Source organism: Dendropsophus ebraccatus, chromosome 7 (genome assembly GCF_027789765.1).
Source record: "Dendropsophus ebraccatus isolate aDenEbr1 chromosome 7, aDenEbr1.pat, whole genome shotgun sequence".
In the NCBI taxonomy this organism is placed as follows: domain Eukaryota; kingdom Metazoa; phylum Chordata; class Amphibia; order Anura; family Hylidae; genus Dendropsophus; species Dendropsophus ebraccatus.
In genome coordinates, this window is record NC_091460.1 from 26,003,972 (window position 1) to 26,030,311 (window position 26,340).

Consider the following 26,340-nt stretch of genomic DNA (forward strand, 5'->3'; position numbering starts at 1 on the left):
CAGACCGCCGCTAACCCCTATGGGCTGCCCGGTCACCCCCCCTGGGCTAATCCACTCGCTGCCGCCACGCGTAATAGCAGCGGCAGCGAGCGGTGAATGAGGAGCAATCCAGTTGCCCCGTGTAATAGGGGCTTTACTTTCTACCTCGGTATCTCTCAGTACAGATCTGGTGAATGCAAGTCTGTATCTCAACAGTCACTATTTATATTGTATCTCAGAAGACTTGCTAGTGAAGAAAGTTTATTTATTCTACTGGGACACAGTGATAATTGCACCAGCACCTTGGGTCATCTCCCCTTTCTGTGGGTTGCGGTACCGACAGTCCAGGTGGGTCATCTCTCCACTCTAGACCACTGTGATAAGCGCCCAAGGGACCCATCAAAACCCATCAGGTCACCGACCATTGTGTACACTGGATATGGCCAGAAAATCAGCTAGAGGCAGCAATGTCCTGGGGCCTCCCGGAGGCTGTACGAGAATTTATGGCACTGGGTCGTTTTTTTCCCCCTGAGCTACAGATATGATGAAGATATATATATATATATATATATACTATATATATACTTGTATGTATCCTAGACTAGAAAATGGTTGCTGAAAGTGCCTGAATGTGAGATTGATTTTCTCTTGAATAAGTATAATTATTAGGTTAAGTGATATATTCCCCAGAGAAGCAATTATCCCGTCTGAGAAGCAGGAAAGACTTGTGAATAATACAGCAATCTCTTGTCAGATGCGCCTACTCTCGACTTTGTCAGACGCGCTAAATCTCACTCTGGGGATTAATACTGCAGAGGTCTGATGGACAAATATATCTTAGTTCAATATTATCCTGTAATCTGACATTGTGCTTGTATGAGGCATCCGGCCAGTCCGTACTCTGTTCCCATCATCAGCCATATTGTTTCTTCCTGATAGGATGTGCTACTCACTGTATACTCCACACTCTATACTCCTGGGGACAGCGCACTCCTCTGTCATTGTGCACTATAATCCTGCATGCTTCTCAAAGTATGTAACAGCTTCATCTGGGGAATTGCATTCTGGGAAGTGGCGCCATTACACCAGGGGGTTGCGCTTTCTTCCAGAAACAGTGGCAATCCTATTATGGATTGTGCCTGGTATTGAAGATCATCTCTATTAAAATGAATGGGGCTCAGCTGCAATACCACATATAACCTGTGGACAGGAGTGGCGCCCTTTATAGAGTAAAGCAGTCTTGTATTTTTAGATTGCTTAACAGACACTTGCATCATAATCCATAACTGCTAGCAGAACTATGATTTCAGCTCTGGAGTATGATACAGCCTGTAGTGACCCTGTTAGGGTCTGTTTTTGTTATTTTAAAATACGTTCCCATACAGCCAAATCTATTTGTTTTTTTTGTGTTTGTTTTATTTCTTATCTGTAAAGCCGTCCATGAAATGAGATTAAGAGAGCAATTGTGTTCACGAGATGAAAAGGCGGAGATGTGAGTACACGGAGCGGTGTGTTATGTAAGGCTTTGGATGGAGGATTTAGGACTATTTGTCCTGAGACAGACTAGATCTGTATTCTGTATCACACTTCTGGAGTTTAGCACACACAGGCCCTCATACACATTACAGAATAGTTGAGTGTCGGTTATGTAACATGTATGGGGGAGGGAAGGATTGGGCACATTGAATGTGTACAGGAGATTCGGAAAGGATAGCTGTCAGCCAGCTGTACACATTAGACGTCCAACAGCTCTCCCTCCCCACCCCCATATACGTGCATGTATCACTCAGCTAGGTGTACATTTGTAGTGGCCCAGAACCCATATTCCACTGATAGGTTCCTTCTCTAGTCCAGTCGGCCCCTGAAAGGTATTTTTATATTGGTTGCCTGTGTTTTTCTGTATTATATTTTCAGAGATGTCTTACTACTGATTGGCCACAAGATGCCGCCACTGAGTATTATCCAATCTTTCTTCAACACACTGAAAGCAATGGGGGGGTTAAAGGAGATTTCTGGGCAGGGGGATTCTTTGGCAAAGTGCTGGGGAGAATGAAATTAATAACCTGCACTTACCTCCCCAGTTCCAGCGCTGATGCTCATATACCGAGCTCCCTGCAGTGGAGTTCTGCTTCAGCCGCTGGGTCTGGAATGTCATGTGCCAGGTCCTCTCTCTAACCATGAAGCAGCCGGGGACTGGAGCTGTGGTATACGGGCATCAGTGCTGATGCCTCCCCCTCCCCGGCACTTTGGCAAAAAAGCCCCCTGCCCGGAATTCTCCTGTTTTGTGTTACTTTGTAAATGCAAGAGTGTGATCGCCTAACAGCTCCCCTTCCCTAGCCTATCAAAGATTTGTTTTAGAAAGTTCCCACCAATGGGATGTAGCATCACCTCACAGTTCCTCTACCAATGAGAGATTAGGCCTGGCCTCTCCTGTGTGACCTATAGCAGCATGCATTGCTAAGGAAGTCCTTGAGCTGTCCAGACTATCCCCTGTGGTTGGCAAAGAGCAGTTAAAGTCGAAGTATCCCACTGCACCTACTTGGCAGTAGAGATAAGTGAACTTATCTAAAATTTGGGTTGATGGCAGATGAATCCCGCTGCCTGGATAAGGCGGATCCAGCCTGAGGGTTGCTTGGAAAAACTTGGATAGGTCATAGGCTGTAGGTCATATACATGTTTTCCAGGCAGTCATTGGGCTGCATCCACCTGCTCCAGGCAGTGCCCATTGCTCAGGTAAGTGCAAACCTGAACTTTTGGAAAGTTCAATCATCTCTATTTGGCAGATAATTATACCACACATACTAGAATAACCATATCTTGGTACAAGAGGGGATAATTGTAAGCCAATGCTTTACGTGTGGCCCCTTGTGGTTGCTTTTTGGTAGCAGTTTGGGTTCATCTCCGGCATGACTGTACCCTAGTGCACACAGCGAGGTCCATAAAAGCATAGGGTGATGGGTCTGATGTAGAGGAAATGGGGTGAAGTCCTGACCTCATCGCAATCCAAAGCCTTTGGGATCAATTGGAATACCAACTGCAATCCAGACCTTCTGAGTCAGGATCAGATGTAGTAGAGGCAGAGTTATCCAAAACCACAGTAAAACAGCCTATATAATGGTGTGATGCACCCCCGCTGTGGTATAAAGGTGATACGGCCGGTCACTTGCTAGATGGTAAGGTGTGAGACCACTCCGGTGGTGGTTGGCCGAGATACAGCCGGGCCCGGTGATGTTATGTCATGACGCCAGTGACGGTTGGGCACACAGGTATGGTGGCACACCTGCTTTTAGTTTAGAGGGCCAGTTGTACCTTGTTCCCCTGTGGACAGTGTCCTGCTGGGTTGCTAGGGGGTCCCTTGGGATATTATCACGGTGGGCCAGAGTGGTGTAGTGACCCTCCCAGACTATAGGTACTGCCACCCACAGAAAGGGGAAATGTCCCAAGCATTCGGTATATACTGTGTTGGTGCAGGGTGAAGTATCACAGAGTCTCTTTACCATAAATAATATCTTATTTACTTTGAAAATACTTGCAGCAGAACACACAACTTTCCCTTGACAGGGTACGCTACACTTGATAATACACTCATTAATACACTTGATAATACACTTAACAATACAGTATCCAGATCTGCAGTAGGAGTATAGTAGAGAGTACAGTCGTGCTGACTGAGCTGCGTGTTGACAGATAGAAAGAATCAGAGGAGCAGAGAGGAGGATGTCGTGAAAGTCCCAACCCAAGTAGCACTGTGCTCTGCTGGGATGTTGGAGGATGAGGTAGAAGAATACTTAAGAAGAAGAGGAGAATACTTGTGCCCGTGTTTTGACCTTTGGGTCTTCCTACAACCTAATGCCGTACCAGGGTAAGGGGACCCGTCCTAGAGGGTGACACAAGGCCCCAGACCTTATTACCTGGGATGAGCGGAATGCTTAGGGTTCCCTGCTGACAACCACACTGCAAGATAGAGTTCCTAGGCTCTTAGCAACTTTGCTCTAAACGGATCAGTTCCTAGCTTCTTTTGGCTTTCGTGGATACTGTCCTGCACTGTGACTTGTCCTCTCCTGTAAGAGTTTTAACACTGCATTGTGTTGTGTAGAGTAAACTGAAAATAAACTGTTAGCTGCATCTTGTGTTGCGTCCTCACCATACAGGAACCTGACTAAGAATGAACTGCACTTCCTGTCTCCAGCGTGTCTAAAGTGCGCTGTGAGTGGGTGAAGAGTGTATAAAGAAGAAGTAAAGCGAGGGATGATAGGACAGAAGAAGAAGATACTCCCATAGCTTCACAGATCCACGTGACACAAACAAACAATAACCCTTTCCATACTTCAGCCGTGCAGCATCTAAGTACACATACCTATAGTAGCACTCATAGTTGTAGTCCCACTTGCTTGGTGTCCAAGCAAACACTTGTGGTCCACTTCTGGTGCTAGTCCACACCGTATTATACTCCATTTGTTGCACTTGGTGGAAAAAGTCCACCATGGGGCCAGATCGAGCAGCGGCTCCCTCCCCCTCCCCCCGGCCCTGTAACCTGTATGCAGCCATATCTCTGCACTCCGGCAGTAGGGGTTGTACTGTCTGCTGACTTCTGTCTGCAGTGGAAAGTTACTGGGCGGCTTCCCACGATGCACTCTGTCATGAGACACACAGCAATTAGTAAATAACCATTCCGGCCCTTATCTATGATGCCGGAGGCCGGAGGGCGCCTGTAATTCTAATTGAATCCTTGATTTTTTTAGATTTTTTTTTTTTACATTGCTTACAGAGTAAGAGAGGACAAACAGGATGATGGCAGCCAATAAAGGGAGGATTGTTTGTTCATAACACCCAGCAAATAAATATGAGCACCCTATACCGCCTCCGCCTCTACTATGTGAGTCTGTACCCCCAGAGGCCAGAATTATACAATATATTATACAATATATTGTATGTAATAAAATTCCAGTTACATGACAGCAAGCAGAGGTCTTGAAAACCATAAGGAATTGTTACAGACTGATGACAATTCTCAGAATGTACAGACCTAATACTTTTCACAGCGGAGGGTTTGTTACAATTGTATGCAATGAAGGCAGTCTTCTATGAAATACATTTCACCTGCACCGATACATTGTAACAAACTATGACGCCTCATGAAGGGTTACAATTGGTGGTGTGTTTTTGCCAAGACCAGATATGATGGTGCTCAGCTCAGATGTATTACATCTGGATAGGATTTTTTATTTTCTGGGGCAGGGTTAGGGAACTTTGGCTCTCCATCTGTTGCAAAACTACAACTCCCATCATGTCTGGACAGCTAAGGCTTTAGTTTTGGATGTCCAGACATGATGGGAGTTGTACTTTTGCAATAGCTGGAGACACAAAGTTCCCCTGTTCTGGGGGATCTCTGGGGGACTCTGAGGAGTCTTAAATGTACAATTTATCTACAAGTATTCGTTTACCTGGCCGAATAGGGCTAATTTATCAAATATTTATAAATTTGTGAATAAAATAATTGCAGAATAAATAGTTGCACAAAAATCCACCTACTACTGAGCAAAATCTGCTAAACTGATGTATTCCCTGTCTGCTCCTCTGCTTGTGGCATTGTTATGCACAGGGCAGCATTCTGTAAATACATCTTATTCTTACCTAAATGTATACTGTATATGGTATATGGTGGCCCCTGAGGGGTTAGGTCATAGAAAGATTTGCTTGCTCGGCCAGTGATGTGTTAGTGTTGTGACGCCAGTGCTAGTCCAGCACACAGGTACGATGTTGGTACCTGCTTATATACGACCGGCCACCCACAGAAGAGGGGAAAAATAACCCAAGGTGTGCAATGGTATGCGTATAGGTGCAGACAGAGATAGGCAGAGTCCTGTGTGTTTGATAGAAAAATATAACAATTTTACAGAGGAACTTTTGCAAGATAACAGTACACATTTGGTAGACAGTGGTAATCTTGACACAGACTTGAGTGCTTCACTTAGTGCTTGAGGTAGGTGCTTAAAAAAAAGAGTAGAAGTAGTGCATTGTACAGGTAGAGAGAAGAGGAGTTTGACAGAGGAGCCCTTTGCCCAATGTAGCCCTTGTATTCTGCAAGAACTATAGTGGAGATATCTTATCAGTGAAGTGATACTCGTACTCACGTTTAGACAATGTCTGACCACCTTCTGCCCCTGGTATCGTAGGACCGGTCCCAGGTGGGTAGCACAAGCCCCAGTCATTCGTTATCTTGGTGTAGCTAGGTGTCCGAGATTTCCCAGTTACCTGCTCTGCGCAGTAGGATACATAGACTTTTTATATACCTGTAGCTTTGTCCTACTGAGATCAGCTGCTATTGTTTCAGGAGTCTGTCCTGCACTTTTTAGAGGAATTCCTGGCTTGGGCTATAGTGTTCCTTGGTGGCTGCTCTCCTAGTTTAGCACTGCTTCGTAAACATAGTTGCTTGTATAGAGAATAGAGTTTTTTGCTGCATCTGCGCTTGGTTTATGTGAGGGGTCCTGGCAAAAGCCAGAACCTGGCTTAACTACAGCAGGAACTTGGTTTTTGTGTGTCCTCTCTCACTGAGAAACTAACCAAGACTAACTCACTTCCTCCACCAGTGTAACTCCTCCTACAGGGGTAATAAATCCTCCTGTGAGTGGTGGGGCAGAATGTATAGAGAGAGGCAGAAGGGGATAGGGCAGGAAAGAAAGAGCACTTCCTAGTGGTCAGCACACAACACATGACATAGAAGCTTAACCTATCACCTTCCTTCAGCTGTGCAATCAGGTATAAGGATTTAAAGCATATCTGTCACAATTTTATTTTGTAAAGAAACCTACAGCCACCTTTGCAATATAGTCCCTTTATTTCTTTTACGTTTTCTATGATTAAATAAATGTTATACATACGGCCAAACTGTGCTCCATGCTCCTCTGTGCCGATATTTCTTTTCTCTGTTCTAAAAAAAAAGAGCCCAAACCCAGGAAGGCCCAGTCCTTTGAGCACTCATACAAGGAAAGATACCTGTTCATCATGCAGGTTGTATGTCAACTGAGGGCAGATAACTTATTAAGCTAATTATATTATGAAGTCTGCATGCTTACCAGGAGACAATTCTCTTTTTTATGCACCAATTCAGTCCATATAATGTGACTGTGTGCTTTCAGAGGTTTGGTGCTGTGTGACAGGAGAGCTGACCATACAATGCGAGCACCCCCAACATTCTCTGCTACTGAATGTGAACGGGCATCTGTACACATGCGCAGTTAAGAGAGACACCTAGTGGTTGTATGTATAACATTGATTTAAACATAGAAAAAGTAAAAAATATATAGTAAAACTTGTGATCACAACCCCTGTTGATTTCTTAAAAAAAAAAAAAAAAAAAAACAATCGCGACAATGCCTCTATAAGCACTTTGGAGCCTCTTTCAGCAATTCCATCAGATTTGATGGCAAGAATAAAGCAGCATTGAACAATATTCTTGCTGTCAAAGTAATGGACACCACAACAGAACTGGGACAGACCACTTTGTAAGCCAATAGGGGGGCCATTGGTCTCTGTCCGAAAACGTTTCTTTTCCATTATAAACTGAAACCACAATGCAAATGTGAAAAAAGTGTTGAGCTGTAGCCCTAGCTTACATTACACCTTCTCCATTCTAGAACCCTTCTCACTTTGCAGGTACCATCTGCTTCAATTAGACTTTTGAATCACTTAAAAAAAAACTTTTAATCAGGACAATGGAGCAGATTTCTATCTGTCACTACACACACTATTATTGTTCTTGGGATAACCCCTTTAAAAATAGTCTGGTAGGTGCATCTCCATGCAGTATTTTTATTATATTTCCATGTAAGTGGGCACATCAGGAGCTCTGGTATTATCTCCATTAGCTGTAAGACCCAGGTAGTAATACTTCTACTGTATGGGATCGCCTCCCAACTACCTCTCGAGATGTTATGTACCATCCCGCTGGAATAATTGTCCACCGAAGAATCAATGACATTGACATCAGTGTCCTGGTTTATGGACCAAGTTGGACCTTCTTCTGCCACTAGCATGAAGTCAGCCTTCATCTTTACATCTATCTATAATCTATACTATTGGGTGAACTAGAAAATGTAAAACATGTCCCATCCTTCTCATCTTATCATATAATTGCTTTTAGTATCTAGTAAATTCATCTATTAGATACCTCCCTGGGCTATTACTTTTCTATCCTCTTAGTTGTGTTGTGTTTATACATATTATTATTATTATTATTATTTAGAATTGTCTATCTCTATAATTTGGTCCATGTCTGTGGCAAATTTTTATTTTAAAGGGATTTTTTTTTGTTTTTTTGCACTTTAGGCCAAGCACCCAGAGCAATAGGGTCCTGACAGTCCAAAAGAACACCAGTAGAAAGGATGGTCTCATCCACTGTCAAACACGGGAGGAAATTTGGTCATTACTTGTCCTGTTCTTGACAGTCTACAACCGTCATCTTTGTATGCAATGGTGTCATTAACAACAATCTCACGTAGAAAACATACGCTGGACACCAACTTCACTTTGCCATAAACTTGTATTTTTCATTTGCATGATACAACAGCTCAATTTCCAATAAACATAGAAAAATGCAGCCACAAGTGCGAATGTTTGTATCAACTCTTTACGACCGGCATGGACGCTCTAGAGCTGTGTTCATCCACCAGACATCACCACGTAGAGGTGAAACCACAGGCTGAAACCATATTGTCTCTAGCAAAAAATCTGTGTTCTTTTTAGGTCCCAACAAAAGTCAGGTTGGAGTATGGATGCCTTATGGTGAGTGCTTTAATCCTGCCTATGCTGTATAGTGACTCAATGCCCCCTGCTGGTGTGATGATGTGAAGGACACACTGCCCTGTAATAGTGTGATGATGTGGAGGATGATGTGGTGTGATGATGTGGAGGACACACTGCCCCCTGCTGGAGAGCAGTTTTGGCAACCTAAAAATGTTCTATAGGCCCATCTGTAACATCTGTTGGGCAAATGTGCTGCAGGACACCATACAGAACCTATGTCCTCAATGCCCAACCATATCCCATCTTGTATCCAGTCTACAAGTGCCCAACAGGGTACTAGAACCTCTATTCGATTTTGACATTTTCCCCAATAAAAGTCATCATTTGGCGCCTGGACCCTTCCAGTAGGGGGGTTACATTGTCCTTTGGGACCACCATGACTTCTCACGTCACAATGCATAGGATTGTAGCTCATGATTTTAGACAGTCAAATCTGGTCCTAGTCAGGTCTTTCCTGGTACTAGTGGCACCACCTGACTATGCTCCTTGTCTCTTACATGCTACATCTGGCTCCTAGACTTCTTTCCTGGGTTCTGCTCTTCTAGACGCAACTTCATATTCCTATGCTGTGGCTACATTCTGTAACCTCTATCCAGCTCCTGACATGTCCTTGGTCCATGTTGCTTCAAGCATCTGGTCCCATCCTGATGTACGTTGCTGGTTCCACCTCCTGGTCTGTTTCTGGTGTCTATATTCTTGTCTTACACTCCACACTCTTATCCTGGCTCCACCATCCTGTTCCTCGCTCCACTTCTGGTCTTGTTCCCATTCTAGGGATTGGTCCGCTCCTTATTAATAATATTTCTCCCACTGAGCAGCATCTTTAACCAGATTAACCAGTGTTTTGACTACGCCATAGGTTGTGTAGTGGCCTCACTGTCATCTCTCGGTCTTGGCTTCAGGCGCTTAGGAATCAATCTAGCTTTGTTTTCACCCATACAATACCCATTCACCATCACTTTTACTATAGTGCCATCTGTTTCATTCCAGCACAGCTGTATCCATATGTTCATGGAATCACCAGCCTGACCCTCAGAAAATCACAGTGTTTGATGTGTCAGAGAAAGTGGTCTGTCCTGGTTGAGCTGACTTTCTATGAATTACATGATCACCTATAGGGTTCCTCCTGGCAGCTTACAGACCCCTCCGCTCACTACCCAGCTCTATCTGTATACTGCTGTTGCTATCTCTATGGGTTCAGGATACACTGTAGTTATACACCTCCCTTGGGGCTGTGTTTTTGCTGACTTTCCCATAATCACAATGCTATATTACCGCTATTGCACAATATAAGCGAAAAAAATAGAAAGAAATTTCCGGAGTGCTTCTTTAAGCTTAGATAATACAGAGACCCATAGTTCTTGTAAGTCAATATAAAAGAAAAGGGGAAGAAAACAGAAACAAGAATATTATGTTCATGTTCTGATCTATTAATGGATCCAGTTTTATTTCACCGTCATCCTTCGAGTACTTATGATTGTTTCGATCTTTGAAGATGGTATTACGGAAAGTTCACTTGTCCCATGAGCCAAATATAGAAGTAGAAAATAAAGAAACAACGTGATCAGGGAACATTTCTATCTATCTTTGTAATTTGATGGAGAACGTTGATGTTCTTCATCCAAAGACGTGACTTCAAATAGTCAATCCCACTGCCCGATCCAGCAACCCCTCGGCCTCCAATGCAGGGACACAAACTTAGTCTTTGGTGAGTGAAAAGTTTTCGTTTTTCCGGATATAAAAGTGACAACTTGATCCCTATGTCCATCATTTTCAATAGGGATTGAAATAAAAAAAAAAACATCTAAGAAATAAAGATCATGTCAAAAGTTCTCGACGGCAGAGGGTCTCAGTGTCGAGACACTACAGCCGGAGAGAGAGAGTGGCAGTGCGCTCCACTCCCTGGCCGGCTGAAGATCCGACTCTAGATCTGAATCTTTTTTTTGTAGACTATAAAGAAGCAAAAGAGTCAAATTTGATGGACAGTCGGAGAGAGCTGCAAACTCTCCCTGACTTTGGTGATAATAGTCAAGCAGTAGTCAAATGCAATTTTTACTGAGATTACAGTAGTAAGCTCAATAGATTATTAATATTGGAGGCTTAATGTCGCTTTCCAGGTGGTCCAGAATGTCCTGAAGAGTCCTCCCAGCCAGTGGTGTTGCTACTATGAAGGCAGACTACGCAACTGCTATGGGGCCCGTGGGGCAGGGGGGCCTTGTACCCCTATTGGCAAAACACATGATTTGCCTCCATGGTACTATCTCACTCACCAAAGGCACAACATGCCCCCCGAGAGACAGTGTCTTGGTGCAGCAGTTAATCCAAGATCTGTCCTGGGGTCCGTTCGGCAGGTGATGCAGTTTTTGTCCTAAAAAACAACTTTTAAACTGGCAGCTCCGTGCCCAACGGCCGTGGCCTAGATTGTGTATGCATTAGGCTGGCACAACCTCTCCGTCCCTCCTCCCTGCCCTCCTCATCATTAGGAATGCCACTGGAACATTTTCTCCTGTCTGAACATTGCACAGGTGCCTTAACGATGCAGCCCATGTGCCGTGCTGACACAGCTGACGAATAGGAGACAATCTGCCTGGAGCATTCCTAATGATGAGGAGGGCGGGGAGGAGGGACAGAGAGGTTGTGTCAGCTTAATACATACACAATCTAGGCCACGGCCGTTGGGCACGGAGCTGGCAGTTTAAAAGTTGTTTTTTAGGACAATAACTGCATCACCTGCCGAACGGACCCCAGGACAGATCTTGCATTAAAAGCAGCTATCTGATGGTACAAGCGGTTTGGGGGGGACAGATTGTGGGTACAGAGTCGCTTTAACTGGCTCTTCCTCTAAATTGAGCTGTAGTTGCTGTAGTGTAGAAGAAAAATACTCAATGTCTGGAAAAATCTGAATGGTTTTGAGACATTTCCCATCATGCCTGGACAGCCACAGCTTTAGCTATCCAGGCATGATGGAAATTGTAGTTTTACAACAGCTGGAGAGCCGCAGTTTGACACCTGTGTCCTAAAGATAATAATCACGCATGGTAAACGGCGCAGACAGGAAAATACCTATTGACAGAATTGTATATTTTGTCATATCACATCCCATAATAAAGTGATCGAAAGGTAAACCTACGCCATAAAGGTAGTAATAACAATCATGCCCCCATATGGCTCTGTACATAATACATAGAAGGTGAGAAGCAAAAAAAAAAACATTTCTTGGGGTATTAAGGGGTTAAATGACAAGTTCAGCTCTGCTACATCTCCATGTCTAGAAGAAAATCTAATCCGCAACCGTGCTGTGTCTGAGAGAAATCCAAAGCCAAGGTTTCCAGCTGGAAAGGAAGGTATCACAGCTAAAGCCGTTCCCTTCTTCCGTCCTGTAATTGCTTTCTGCAGGTGTACAGGCAACTGATTTATCCTACTCATTTATATAGCACCAACCTATTCTGCAGCGCTGTACATAGATTGTTATGGCTTATATTCATCCTCATTTACACCGATACCCGTAACCTAAACTCCAAATAAACCAGCAGGAAAAAAATCTGTAAATCTTGGGAAAATCCTTAAAAAACATGGAGAAGATACAAGCTCCGGGACCCCAGCATCAATGCAAAGCAAAGCTCCTGAGGCGCCCTGAGTCAATTGCCCTCCTACTGTATATCGTAACAGTTCAACGAAGCAGTGAGGGGTCTGTCTGACAACTGTTTCTAATAATCCCCAGCAGAATAGTGAATGCAGCTCTGGGGTACAATTCTGTCCGTAACTCAGGATCAGTACAGGATAAGTCATATCACGTATTTATAAAGTGACTCAATTTTTATAAAGACTGTCTATATTTATAATGAGCTTTTTACTATTATGCACACTGCATTTACGTATATTGTCATGGCTTGTAGTACCTTATCTTATCCTCTAGGTGTCACTGTAGCAGTGTGGTAATTGCGTTACTCTAGCACTAGTGAAGTTTAAGTGGAGGACTGATGAAGGACAGCTACGCTAGATGGCTCACATACAGTGTTCATATAGCGGGTCCCATGCGATAAGTGCGTCTGTGATAAGAAATACAGATTGTTTCTTGAGTTTATGTCACATTTTCTTTTATATAATTACGATTTTCGTTCATGTAAATTGGTTCTGTTGTTAGGCATTAGCTCTTACTGTACTCTACTGTTTACAACTGCTCACATGTATTAAGCACATGCCCATCATACAAAGTGCCACCCATATGCCCACTTATATAAAGTGGCACCCATGTGCCCATTATTTAAAGTGCCACCCATGTGTCCATCATACAAAGTGCCCCCCATGTGCCCATCATATAAAGTGCCACCTGTGGGCCCATCATACAAAGTGCCCCCCATGTGCCCATCATATAAAGTGCCACCTGTGGGCCCATCATACAAAGTGCCCCCATGTGCCCATCATATAAAGTGCCACCTGTGGGCCCATCATATAAAGTGCCACCCATGTGACCATACAAAGTGCCACCTACGTGCCCATTATATAAAGTGCCACCCATATGCCCAGTTATATAAAGTGGCACCTATGTGCCCATTTTATTAAGTGCCACCCACTTGTCCATCATACAAAGTGCCCCCCATGTGCCCAATTATAAAAAAAGTGCCACCTATGTGCCCATCGTATAAAGTACCACCCATGTGACCATACAAAGTGCCACCTACGTGCCCATCACATAAAGTGACACCCATGTGACATCATATAAGATGCCATCCATGTGACCAAAGTGCCACCTATGTGCCCATTATATGAAGTGCCACCCATGTGACCATACAAAGTGCCACCCATGTGACCATTATAAAAAGTGCCACCTATGTGCCCATCATACAAGGGGCCATTCATGTGCCTATACAAAGTGCCACCCATGTGCCCATCATATAAAGTGCCACTCATGTGCCCATCATATAAGGGGCCACTCATGTGCCCATACAAAATGCCACCCATGTGCCCTTTATATAAAGTGCCACCCATGTGCCCATCATAAAAAGTGCTAATCACATGACAACCATCCAGTTCCATCATGGGCAAGATGTGTCCCCATAGGCATGCGCGGTCTATACTGCTGCGCTGCGTAGGACAGTTGGAGTAGTAGTTGCGAGGTGCAGGTTAGAGGTCAGTTGCAGAATAATGGGAGACGACACTCGGATTAACAAGAGTAATAATTGGTCTTTAATGCTGAAATTCTACCAATATAATAAGGCGACTTATTCTAAGCAATGTAAATTGTAGGACATTAGTAGGCGTCACAGTCTGGAAGATCCAATACAGAGATTCTCTCTCTTAATGGAGAACACAGAATCTGTAGCTTTGGGTGCTTGGAGTGCAGATAGTAGGTTGAGAAGAATAGTTGAGTTGAGTAGGTTAGGTAGGTGTAGCTGTGTAGGTTAGGTAGGTGTAGCTGAGTAGGTTAGGTAGCTGTAGCTGAGTAGGTTAGGTAGGTGTAGCTGAGTTGAGTAGGTTAGGTAGGTGTAGCTGAGTAGGTTAGGTAGGTGTAGCTGAGTAGATTAGGTAGGTGTAGCTGTGTAGGTTAGGTAGGTGTAGCTGAGTTGAGTAGGTTAGGTAGGTGTAGCTGTGTAGGTTAGGTAGGTGTAGCTGAGTAGGTTAGGTAGGTGTAGCTGAGTAGGTTAGGTAGGTGTAGCTGAGTAGATTAGGTAGGTGTAGCTGAGTAGGTTAGGTAGGTGTAGCTGAGTTGAGTAGGTTAGGTAGGTGTAGCTGTGTAGGTTAGGTAGGTGTAGCTGAGTAGGTTAGGTAGGTGTAGCTGAGTAGGTTAGGTAGGTGTAGCTGAGTAGGTTAGGTAGGTGTAGCTGAGTAGATTAGGTAGGTGTAGCTGAGTAGGTTAGGTAGGTGTAGCTGAGTAGGTTAGGTAGGTGTAGCTGAGTAGATTAGGTAGGTGTAGCTGAGTAGGTTAGGTAGGTGTAGCTGAGTTGAGTAGGTTAGGTAGGTGTAGCTGTGTAGGTTAGGTAGGTGTAGCTGAGTAGGTTAGGTAGGTGTAGCTGAGTAGGTTAGGTAGGTGTAGCTGAGTTGAGTAGGTTAGGTAGGTGTAGCTGTGTAGGTTAGGTAGGTGTAGCTGTGTAGGTTAGGTAGGTGTAGCTGTGTAGGTTAGGTAGGTGTAGCTGTGTAGGTTAGGCAGTGTATCTGAGTTGAGTAGGTTAGGTAGGTGTAGATGTGTAGGTTAGGTTGGTGTAGCTGAGTTGAGTAGGTTAGGTAGGTGTAGCTGAGTAGGTTAGGTTGGTGTAGCTGAGTTGAGTAGGTTAGGTAGGTGTAGCTGAGTAGGTTAGGTAGTGTAGCTGAGTAGGTTAGGTTGGTGTAGCTGAGTTGAGTAGGTTAGGTAGGTGTAGCTGAGTAGGTTAGGTAGTGTAGCTGAGTAGGTTAGGTAGGTGTAGCTGAGTAGGTTAGGTTGGTGTAGCTGAGTTGAGTAGGTTAGGTAGGTGTAGCTGAGTAGATTAGGTAGGTGTAGCTGAGTAGGTTAGGTAGTGTAGCTGAGTTGAGTAGGTTAGGTAGGTGTAGCTGAGTAGGTTAGGTAGGTGTAGCTGAGTTGAGTAGGTTAGGTAGTGTATCTGAGTTGAGTAGGTTAGGTAGTGTAGCTGAGTTGAGTAGATTAGGTAGGTGTAGCTGAGTAGGTTAGGTTGGTGTAGCTGAGTTGAGTAGGTTAGGTAGGTGTAGCTGTGTAGGTTAGGTAGGTGTAGCTGAGTTGAGTAGGTTAGGTAGGTGTAGCTGTGTAGGTTAGGTAGTGTATCTGAGTTGAGTAGGTTAGGTAGTGTAGCTGAGTTGAGTAGGTTAGGTAGGTGTAGCTGAGTAGGTTAGGTAGGTGTAGCTGAGTTGAGTAGGTTAGGTAGGTGTAGCTGAGTAGGTTAGGTTGGTGTAGCTGAGTTGAGTAGGTTAGGTAGGTGTAGCTGAGTAGGTTAGGTAGGTGTAGCTGAGTAGGTTAGGTAGTGTAGCTGAGTTAAGTAGGTTAGGTAGGTGTAGCTGAGTAGGTTAGGTTGGTGTAGCTGAGTTGAGTAGGTTAGGTAGGTGTAGCTGAGTAGGTTAGGTAGTGTAGCTGAGTTGAGTATGTTAGGTAGGTGTAGCTGAGTAGGTTAGGTAGTGTAGCTGAGTTGAGTATGTTAGGTAGGTGTAGCTGAGTCGGTTAGGTAGTGTAGCTGAGTTGAGTAGGTTAGGTAGTGTAGCTGAGTTGAGTAGGTTAGGTAGGTGTAGCTGAGTAGGTTAGGTTGGTGTAGCTGAGTTGAGTAGGTTAGGTAGGTGTAGCTGAGTAGGTTAGGTAGTGTAGCTGAGTTGAGTATGTTAGGTAGGTGTAGCTGAGTAGGTTAGGTTGGTGTAGCTGAGTTGAGTAGGTTAGGTAGGTGTAGCTGAGTAGGTTAGGTAGTGTAGCTGAGTTGAGTATGTTAGGTAAGTGTAGCTGAGTAGGTTAGGTTGGTGTAGCTGAGTAGGTTAGGTAGTGTAGCTGAGTTAAGTAGGTTAGGTAGGTGTAGCTGAGTAGGTTAGGTTGGTGTAGCTGAGTTGAGTAGGTTAGGTAGGTGTAGCTGAGTAGGTTAGGTAGTGTAGCTGAGTTGAGTAGGTTAGGTAGGTGTAGCTGAGTAGGTTAGGTAGTGTAGCTGAGTTGAGTATGTTAGGTAGGTGTAGCTGAGTCGGTTAGGTAGTGTAGCTGAGTTGAGTAGGTTAGGTAGGTGTAGCTGAGTAGGTTAGGTAGTGTAGCTGAGTTGAGTATGTTAGGTAGGTGTAGCTGAGTCGGTTAGGTAGTGTAGCTGAGTTGAGTAGGTTAGGTAGTGTAGCTGAGTTGAGTAGGTTAGGTAGGTGTAGCTGAGTAGGTTAGGTTGGTGTAGCTGAGTTGAGTAGGTTAGGTAGGTGTAGCTGAGTTGAGTAGGTTAGGTAGGTGTAGCTGCGTAGATTAGGTTGGTGTAGCTGTGTAGGTTAGGTAGTGTAGCTGAGTTGAGTAGGTTAGGTAGGTGTAGCTGAGTAGATTAGGTTGGTGTAGCTGTGTAGGTTAGGTAGTGTAGCTGATTTGAGTAGGTTAGGTAGGTGTAGCTGTGTAGGTTAGGTAGGTGTAGCTGAGTTGAGTAGATTAGGTAGGTGTAGCTGAGTAGGTTAGGTAGTGTAGCTGAGTTGAGTATGTTAGGTAGGTGTAGCTGAGTAGGTTAGGTTGGTGTAGCTGAGTTGAGTAGGTTAGGTAGGTGTAGCTGAGTAGGTTAGGTTGGTGTAGCTGAGTTGAGTAGGTTAGGTAGGTGTAGCTGAGTAGGTTAGGTAGTGTAGCTGAGTTGAGTATGTTAGGTAGGTGTAGCTGAGTAGGTTAGGTTGGTGTAGCTGAGTTGAGTAGGTTAGGTAGGTGTAGCTGAGTTGGTTAGGTAGTGTAGCTGAGTAGGTTAGGTAGTGTAGCTGAGTTGAGTATGTTAGGTAGGTGTAGCTGAGTAGGTTAGGTTGGTGTAGCTGAGTTGAGTAGGTTAGGTAGGTGTAGCTGAGTAGGTTAGGTTGGTGTAGCTGAGTTGAGTAGGTTAGGTAGGTGTAGCTGAGTAGGTTAGGTAGTGTAGCTGAGTTGAGTATGTTAGGTAGGTGTAGCTGAGTAGGTTAGGTTGGTGTAGCTGAGTTGAGTAGGTTAGGTAGGTGTAGCTGAGTAGGTTAGGTAGTGTAGCTGAGTTGAGTAGGTTAAGTAGGTGTAGCTGAGTAGGTTAGGTAGTGTAGCTGAGTTGAGTAGGTTAGGTAGGTGTAGCTGAGTAGGTTAGGTAGTGTAGCTGAGTTGAGTATGTTAGGTAGTGTAGCTGAGTTGAGTATGTTAGGTAGTGTAGCTGAGTTGAGTATGTTAGGTAGTGTAGCTGAGTTGAGTATGTTAGGTGCTGTCTTGGGGACCTTGCCTAAGTAGTGCAGTACTCTGCGGATGGTTTGCGGTGACTGTGTAGGAAGAAGACTCTCATACTCATGTTTAGAATCTGCAGATAGGAGAAGACTGCCTTTGGCCAGCAAGTGTCTGGTTTGGTAGTACGAATCCCAGAATTGAACATCTGGGCGAAGTTAAACACTCAAGATTCCCTGAGTAGGCCGAGCAACGTTCAGGGTAGTACTTCAGCTTATGCTGTTTGCTCCACAGCGGATCGTTCCTGGCTTTGGATTGTCCTAACTTTTAGATGAATCCCTGGAGTAGAGAAGGTTGAACCCAGGTGACAGTTGCCCCACCTTTGATTTTAGCAATGCACAGCAGTCTTAGGGCCCTATTACACGGGCTGATTATCATGCGAAAAATCGTTATATTGTTCTAATTTACAATAATCGTTCTGTGTAATTGCAGGCAACGATCGAGAAATTGTTCGTATGTCGTTGATCATTGATTTTGACCTGAACCTAAAATTATCGTTAATCGTTCGCTGTAATTCCACATTCATTCGCTCAAGTTCCGCATCGTTAATCGTTCAGAGTAATTGCTTATTGTTCATTGTTTTGCTGGGATCAGAAGGAGTAAAAGATCATAGTAACGATCGCAAAAACAATCGTAGTACCGATCATAACTAACGACCATCGTTCTGTGTAATATGGTGAACGGTTTCAGGTTAATGATAAACAATCTCGTTTGCGATCGTTTATCGTTAATCGTTAAAAATCACTCCGTGTAATAGGACCCTTAGGGTCCATTTACACAGAAAGATTATCTGGCAGATTATCTGCCAAAGATTTGAAGCCAAAGCCAGGAATGCATTTGAAAAGTGGAGAAATCTCAGGTTTATCTTTATGACTTGATCTCTGTTTATAGCCCATTCCGGGCTTTGTCTTCAAATCTTTGGCAGATAATCTGTCAGATAATTTTTCTGTGTAAAAGGACCCTTACGCTCTCCAACTAAAATCTGACCTGAAGCCAAGAAGACCCCTCCCACCAGGAACACCACTTGCAATATAGGGGTGACCAGGACTAACCTCCTATTGGTGGGGAAAGTGCTAGAAGTAGTGAGGTGTAAAAGTGTGATAGCTGGAGAAAGTGTGTGGCACACTAGCTAGTGATTGGCTAACACAGAACAGTGAACAAAGCAAAGTTAACCCCTTTTCCTTCCTTCAGCTATACAAAAAAAACAGGGGGGAGTGAGACAGTGAGACACCAAGTGGCGATGGTGCGGAAAGGCACCCATCATCCCAGAGTGTGACACCTGACAGAGTTCATAGGTGGATAGCAGAACCTGGCCCACCTGTACTGGGACATTACATATAGTGCACCCCTATGGCTGTACCCCTGGTGTAAGCGGACATTATCACTTGCCAAGCACTTTTATATGCTCGTCTCCTCTCCAGATATTTGTGGATGACCTGACCGGTATATGACATATCCTGCACTTCGGCCGCCCTGTGCTCAGTTCTTCACAGTTCTTGTTGGGTACACTAATATAACCCCCATCCCAGGTAACTGTATCCTCTTGCTGGTACAAGGCTTTTCCATGTATTGCTATGTGTATCCATCATCGGCCATGTATTAAACCTGCAGCACATGATACACAACCCAACAGATGTCAGATACTAGTCCAGGGGATGAACAGACCCCTAATCTACTGAAGCCCCCCGCGGTGAGGTGCTGGGGTGGGCCGTCAGCTTGTGTCCTTGTTCTATAGATGCGGAGATTTGCAGGAGCTGGTGGGTTTGCATTCATCCCATTTATCTTATACATTCTATGTTCTGTGTACGGCGCTGACAGATCTCACATGATCTAGTTTCATTCTCTGTAGTATATTTAGTCCATGCGAAACAAGTTGTCGTGAGTGTTGGGTCCAGAGACTTATTCACCCACACCAAGTATGGTATATCGTGTAGCGGACTATAAGCTGGTCAATGGCTAGGAGGGCAGACCACTCAGTCCAATCCACATTGTATTTACCTCTTCTTCCATTGCTGAAATCACTTCTCTTTTCCACTAATGGAGACACAGTGGTCACTCAACTCAGGGCAGTTTTGGCAATAGTAATCTTAATAATAATAATTATAATAATTCCAAAAAAATAATTCCATCGTGTGACCAATTATAATAATTAATAATAATAATAGTAATAGCCAATTTTGGCAACAGGGCGACTCTGAAATATAGTGCCCCCCCCCCCTGGGTATATCTTGTATATTATTGTGTGACCCTCTGTGAGGCGGTATATATTATTGTGTGACCCTCTGTGAGGCTGTATATATTACTGTGTGACCCTCTGTGAGGCGGTATATATTACTGTGTGACCCTCTGGGAGGCGGTATATATTACTGTGTGACCCTCTGTGAGGCGGTATATATTACTGTGTGACCCTCTGGGAGGCTGTATATACTATTGTGTGACCCTCTGGGAGGCGGTATATATTACTGTGTGACCCTCTGTGAGGCGGTATATATTACTGTGTGACCCTCTGGGAGGCGGTATATATTACTGTGTGACCCTCTGTGAGGCGGTATATATTACTGTGTGACCCTCTGGGAGGCTGTATATACTATTGTGTGACCCTCTGGGAGGCGGTATATATTACTGTGTGACCCTCTGTGAGGCGGTATATCTTGTGTGACCCTCTGTGAGGCGGTATATATTACTGTGTGACCCTCTGTGAGGCGGTATATATATTATTGTGTGACCCTCTGTGAGGCGGTATATATTATTGTGTGACCCTCTGGGAGGCAGTATATATTGTGTGACCCTCTGTGAGGCGGTATATATTACTGTGTGACCCTCTGTGAGGCGGTATATATTACTGTGTGACCCTCTGTGATGCGGTAAATATTACTGTGTGACCCTCTGTGAGGCGGTATATATTACTGTGTGACCCTCTGTGATGCGGTAAATATTACTGTGTGACCCTCTGTGAGGCGGTATATATTACTGTGTGACCCTCTGTGAGGCGGTATATATTACTGTGTGACCCTCTGTGATGCGGTAAATATTACTGTGTGACCCTCTGTGAGGCGGTATATATTACTGTGTGACCCTCTGTGAGGCGGTAAATATTACTGTGTGACCCTCTGTGAGGCGGTATATATTACTGTATGACCCTCTGTGAGGTGGTATATATTGTGTGACCCTCTGTGAGGCGGTATATATTACTGTGTGACCCTCTGTGAGGCGGTATATATTATTGTGTGACCCTCTGTGAGGCGGTATATATTACTGTGTGACCCTCTGTGAGGCGGTATATATTACTGTGTGACCCTCTGGGAGGCGGTATATATTGTGTGACCCTCTGTGAGGCGGTATATATTACTGTGTGACCCTCTGTGAGGCGGTATATATTACTGTGTGACCCTCTGTGAGGCGGTATATATTACTGTATGACCCTCTGGGAGGCGGTATATATTACTGTGTGACCCTCTGGGAGGCGGTATATATTATTGTGTGACCCTCTATGAGGCGGTATATATTACTGTGTGACCCTCTGGGAGGCGGTATATATTACTGTGTGACCCTCTATGAGGCGGTATATATTATTGTGTGACCCTCTGTGAGGTGGTATATATTATTGTGTGACCCTCTGTGAGGCGGTATATATTATTGTGTGACCCTCTGTGAGGCGGTATATATTACTGTGTGACCCTCTGGGAGGCGGTATATATTACTGTGTGACCCTCTGTGAGGCGGTATATATTATTGTGTGACCCTCTGTGAGGTGGTATATATTACTGTGTGACCCTCTGGGAGGCGGTATATATTACTGTGTGACCCTCTGTGAGGCGGTATATATTATTGTGTGACCCTCTGTGAGGTGGTATATATTACTGTGTGACCCTCTGGGAGGCGGTATATATTACTGTGTGACCCTCTGTGAGGCGGTATATATTACTGTATGACCCTCTGTGAGGTGGTATATATTACTGTATGACCCTCTGGGAGGCGGTATATATTATTGTGTGACCCTCTGTGAGGCGGTATATATTACTGTATGACCCTCTGGGAGGCGGTATATACTACTGTGTGACCCTCTGTGAGGCGGTATATATTACTGTATGACCCTCTGGGAGGCGGTATATACTACTGTGTGACCCTCTATGAGGCGGTATATATTACTGTATGACCCTCTGGGAGGCGGTATATATTACTGTGTGACCCTCTGGGAGGCGGTATATATTACTGTGTGACCCTCTGGGAGGCAGTATATATTGTGTGACCCTCTGTGAGGCGGTATATATTACTGTGTGACCCTCTGTGAGGCGGTATATATTATTGTGTGACCCTCTGTGAGGCGGTATATATTACTGTGTGACCCTCTGTGAGGCGGTATATATTACTGTGTGACCCTCTGTGAGGCGGTATATATTGTGTGACCCTCTGTGAGGCGGTATATATTACTGTGTGACCCTCTGTGAGGCGGTATATATTACTGTATGACCCTCTGGGAGGCGGTATATATTACTGTGTGACCCTCTGGGAGGAGGTATATATTATTGTGTGACCCTCTATGAGGCGGTATATATTACTGTGTGACCCTCTGGGAGGCGGTATATATTACTGTGTGACCCTCTATGAGGCGGTATATATTATTGTGTGACCCTCTGTGAGGTGGTATATATTATTGTGTGACCCTCTGTGAGGCGGTATATATTATTGTATGCCCCTCTGTGAGGCGGTATATATTACTGTGTGACCCTCTGGGAGGCGGTATATATTACTGTATGACCCTCTGGGAGGCGGTATATACTACTGTGTGACCCTCTATGAGGCGGTATATATTACTGTATGACCCTCTGGGAGGCGGTATATATTACTGTGTGACCCTCTGGGAGGCGGTATATATTACTGTGTGACCCTCTGGGAGGCGGTATATATTACTGTGTGACCCTCTGGCAGGCGGTATATATTATTGTGTGACCCTCTGTGAGGCGGTATATATTATTGTGTGACCCTCTGTGAGGCGGTATATATTACTGTGTTACCCTCTGTGAGGCTGTATATATTACTGTGTGACCCTCTGTGAGGCGGTATATATTATTGTGTGACCCTCTGTGAGGTGGTATATATTATTGTGTGACCCTCTGTGAGGCGGTATATATTACTGTGTGACCCTCTGTGAGGCGGTATATATTATTGTGTGACCCTCTGTGAGGCGGTATATATTACTGTGTGACCCTCTGTGAGGCGGTATATATTATTGTGTGACCCTCTGTGAGGCGGTATATATTATTGTGTGACCCTCTGGGAGGCAGTATATAGAGCATAGCAGCACACTATACATAACATAGGATATCACACATACATACAGCATACACAGCACACTATACATACCATAGGATATCACACATACATAGAACATACACAGCACACTATACATAACATAGGATATCACACATACACAGCACACTATACATACCATAGCTCATCACACATACACAGCACACTATACATACCATAGCTCATCACACATACACAGCACACTATACATACCATAGATCATCACACATACACAGCACACTATACATACCATAGCTCATCACACATACACAGCACACTATACATACCATAGGATATCACACATACATAGAACATACACAGCACACTATACATAACATAGGATATTACACATACATAGAACATACACAGCACACTATACATAACATAGGATATCACACATACCTACAGCATACACAGCACACTATACATAACATAGGATATCACACATACATAGAACATACACAGCACACTATACATACCATAGGATATCACACATACATAGAACATACACAGCACACTATACATAACATAGGATATCACACATACATACAGCATACACAGCACACTATACATAACATAGGATATCACACATACACAGCACACTATACATACCATAGCTCATCACACATACACAGCACACTATACATACCATAGCTAATCACACATACACAGCACACTATACATAACATAGGATATCACACATACACAGCACACTATACATACCATAGCTCATCACACATACACAGCACACTATACATACCATAGCTCATCACACATACACAGCACACTATACATACCATAGCTCATCACACATACGCAACACACTATACATACCATAGCTCATCACACATACACAGCACACTATACATACCATAGCTCATCACACATACCTTTGCACAGTGGACTCTTTAAACACAAATATAATGGAGTAACTTTTTGTAGCAGGGTGCAGTCTAGGAAGGGTAAAATCACCAGGCAGAGGTCCTGTGCAGAATGTAACTGCTGCTGAGTGAGGAGGGGGAGGGCGCCCCCTAGCTGTCAGCGCCCCGTGCAGTGGCCCGGCCTGCACGGTGCTAGAAACGGCCCTGGCTCAACTTTCCAGAGAGCACACAAGCCCTGAACCAGGACCATCACTCACAGCGGCCATGTTTGGCCCAGTGCCCTGGATCTTCTGTGACCATCTACTGCATCATCAGGACACAGACACAGTTAAACACTAGGGTGGTGCAGGGAGCTGTCAGCAATTCCTGCTCAATATCTCCAGGCACTTCTGGCCTAAGGTGATAGGATACAATACCTGTAAAGGCTAAGAGGATGCCATGACTCCCATCTACATCAGCCCAGAGATCCTACTCTAATAGCCTATAGCCTTAAAGTGAATGTGTGGTGTCGCACCCTTTAGTGCCCAACCGCCTGGATGATGTTATGTCGGTGGTTGGAATATAGCTCAGCCAGTGATGGTACAGTCGTGACGCCAGTGATAAACCCAGCACACAGGTGTGATGTTATACCTGCTGTCAATTGTGGCTGGCTGTACTGTTCCCCTGAAATGGTCGGTGACCTGCCGGGTTGTGATGGGCTCTTATCACAGTGGTCCAGAGTGGGAAGATGACCCACCTAGTACCGCCACCCACAGAAAGGGGAAAGTAACCCAAGGAGTGTGTAGCCGGTATGTGTAGGTGCTGGTGCAATGATCACTGAGTGCCAGGAGAATAAATAAAGCAGTTCTACTGAAAGTCTCTTGCAATACAGAATAGCTGTCCAATAGGTGACTTCTGTGATGCAGACTTGAGCTCACTGAATCTGTGCTGAGAGATGCTTAAAGGGGTTGTCCGGCGATAAAAAATTATTCACAGAATAACACACATTACAAAGTTATACAACTTTGTAATGTATGTTATGTCTGTGAATGGCCCCCTTCCCCGTGTTTCCCCCCACCCACGCTAGACCCGGAAGTGTGGTGCATTATACTCACCGCATCTCGTGTCGTCCACGGTCTCCGATCGTCAGCAGTGACGTCTTCTTCGGGAGGCCGGCGGATCTTCCCGAGTGCCGGCCACCCTCTGCAGCGTCATCCGAAGCTCAGCCGCGATTGGCTGAGCATAACTGTGCTCAGCCAATCGCGGCTAGCGGCTGATGATGCGGCCACGTCATCAGCTGCTCAGCCGCGATTGGCTGAGCACAGTTATGCTCAGCCAATCGCGGCTGAGCTTCGGATGACGCTGCAGAGGGCGGCCGGCACTCGGGAAGATCCGCTGGCCTCCCGAAGAAGACGTCACTGCTGAGGATCGGAGACCGTGGTCGGCACGTGACAGGTAATGTATAGCGCACCACACTTCCGGGTACACGGGTGGGGGTGGTGGGACACGGGGAAGGGGGCCATTCACAGACATAAGATACATTACAAAGTTGTATAACTTTGTAATGTGTGTTATTCTGTGAATAATTTTTTATCGCCGGACAACCCCTTTAAGTGCTGAGGTAGTGTAGCAGTGCTGGTTCAGTTTAGGGTTGAGAAGAGGAAAAGAGTTTAGAGGAGTTGAGAGGAGTTTGTTGGGAGAGCCCCAACCCAGTGTAGTAAAGTGCTCTGCTGGAACTTGAGATAAGAAATACTTAAAGAAGAATACTTGAGAAGAGAATATATTCCGACCTTATTGTCACTAAATCACCTTCTGCCCTGCAGTGTCGGGTTACCTGTTCTGCGAGGGTGACACAAGCCCCAGTCTTGGTTACCTGAGAGTAGCTAAGTGTCCGAAATTATCTGGTGTCACCTGCACTGCGAGATAGAGTACATAGACCTTGGTTATGGTTGCTTTGCTCTATCCGGTTCAATTCCTCTGTCTAGGATACCACCCTGCTCTGTTAAGAGAGGTTCTCCGCGTGGGCTGGGATGATCTCTGACTTGTCCTCCTTTTCGCCGCTTAACACTGCATAGTGTTTGTAGTTATAGTTTGTAGAAAGAAAGTCTCTGTGTTCTCCATACACGTGTGTCTATCCACTACCACAGCTGGTCTGTCCTGGAAAAGAAACCTGTACGTTTAGCAGGGATGGCTGATCTCCTCAGAGAATCAGAGGGAAACTAACTAGGTGACTGACACTACACTTCCTCTCCCTAAGTGACTACTTCCTACAGGGTGTGTAAGAGTCTCTGTAAGTGGTGGAGAATAGAGAGTGCAGAAGAAGGAAGGTAGAGATAGGTAGAAAGAAAAGAGCCTCTCCCATTGGTTCACAGAATCACATAACAAAACAGTAACCCTATAGTGACTACAGATGTGCAATACACACAAGGTTATACATAGTGACATCTGGTGTTGAAACTCACATACAACTTCATCACCACCTAACTTTAGAGTACAAGGCTTTTGCGACAGGTGTCAGACTAAAAA

The 26,340-nt window shown here is 44.7% G+C and overlaps 1 protein-coding gene across 3 annotated transcripts in view; it reads left to right on the top strand.

The window, feature by feature from the left end:
* LOC138796690 (kyphoscoliosis peptidase-like) overlaps nucleotides 1–26,340 on the top strand; it is a 117,555-nt gene that overhangs the window by 57,179 nt on the left and 34,036 nt on the right. The window contains exon 3 of one of the 3 annotated variants that reach the window (XR_011363788.1): nucleotides 8,308–8,545. The exons of the other annotated variants lie outside the window; for them this stretch is intronic. The gene's annotated coding sequence lies outside the window, so the exon portion shown is untranslated. Of the gene's footprint in view, nucleotides 1–8,307; nucleotides 8,546–26,340 lie in introns of those variants that run through there. 3 annotated transcript variants of the gene reach the window in all.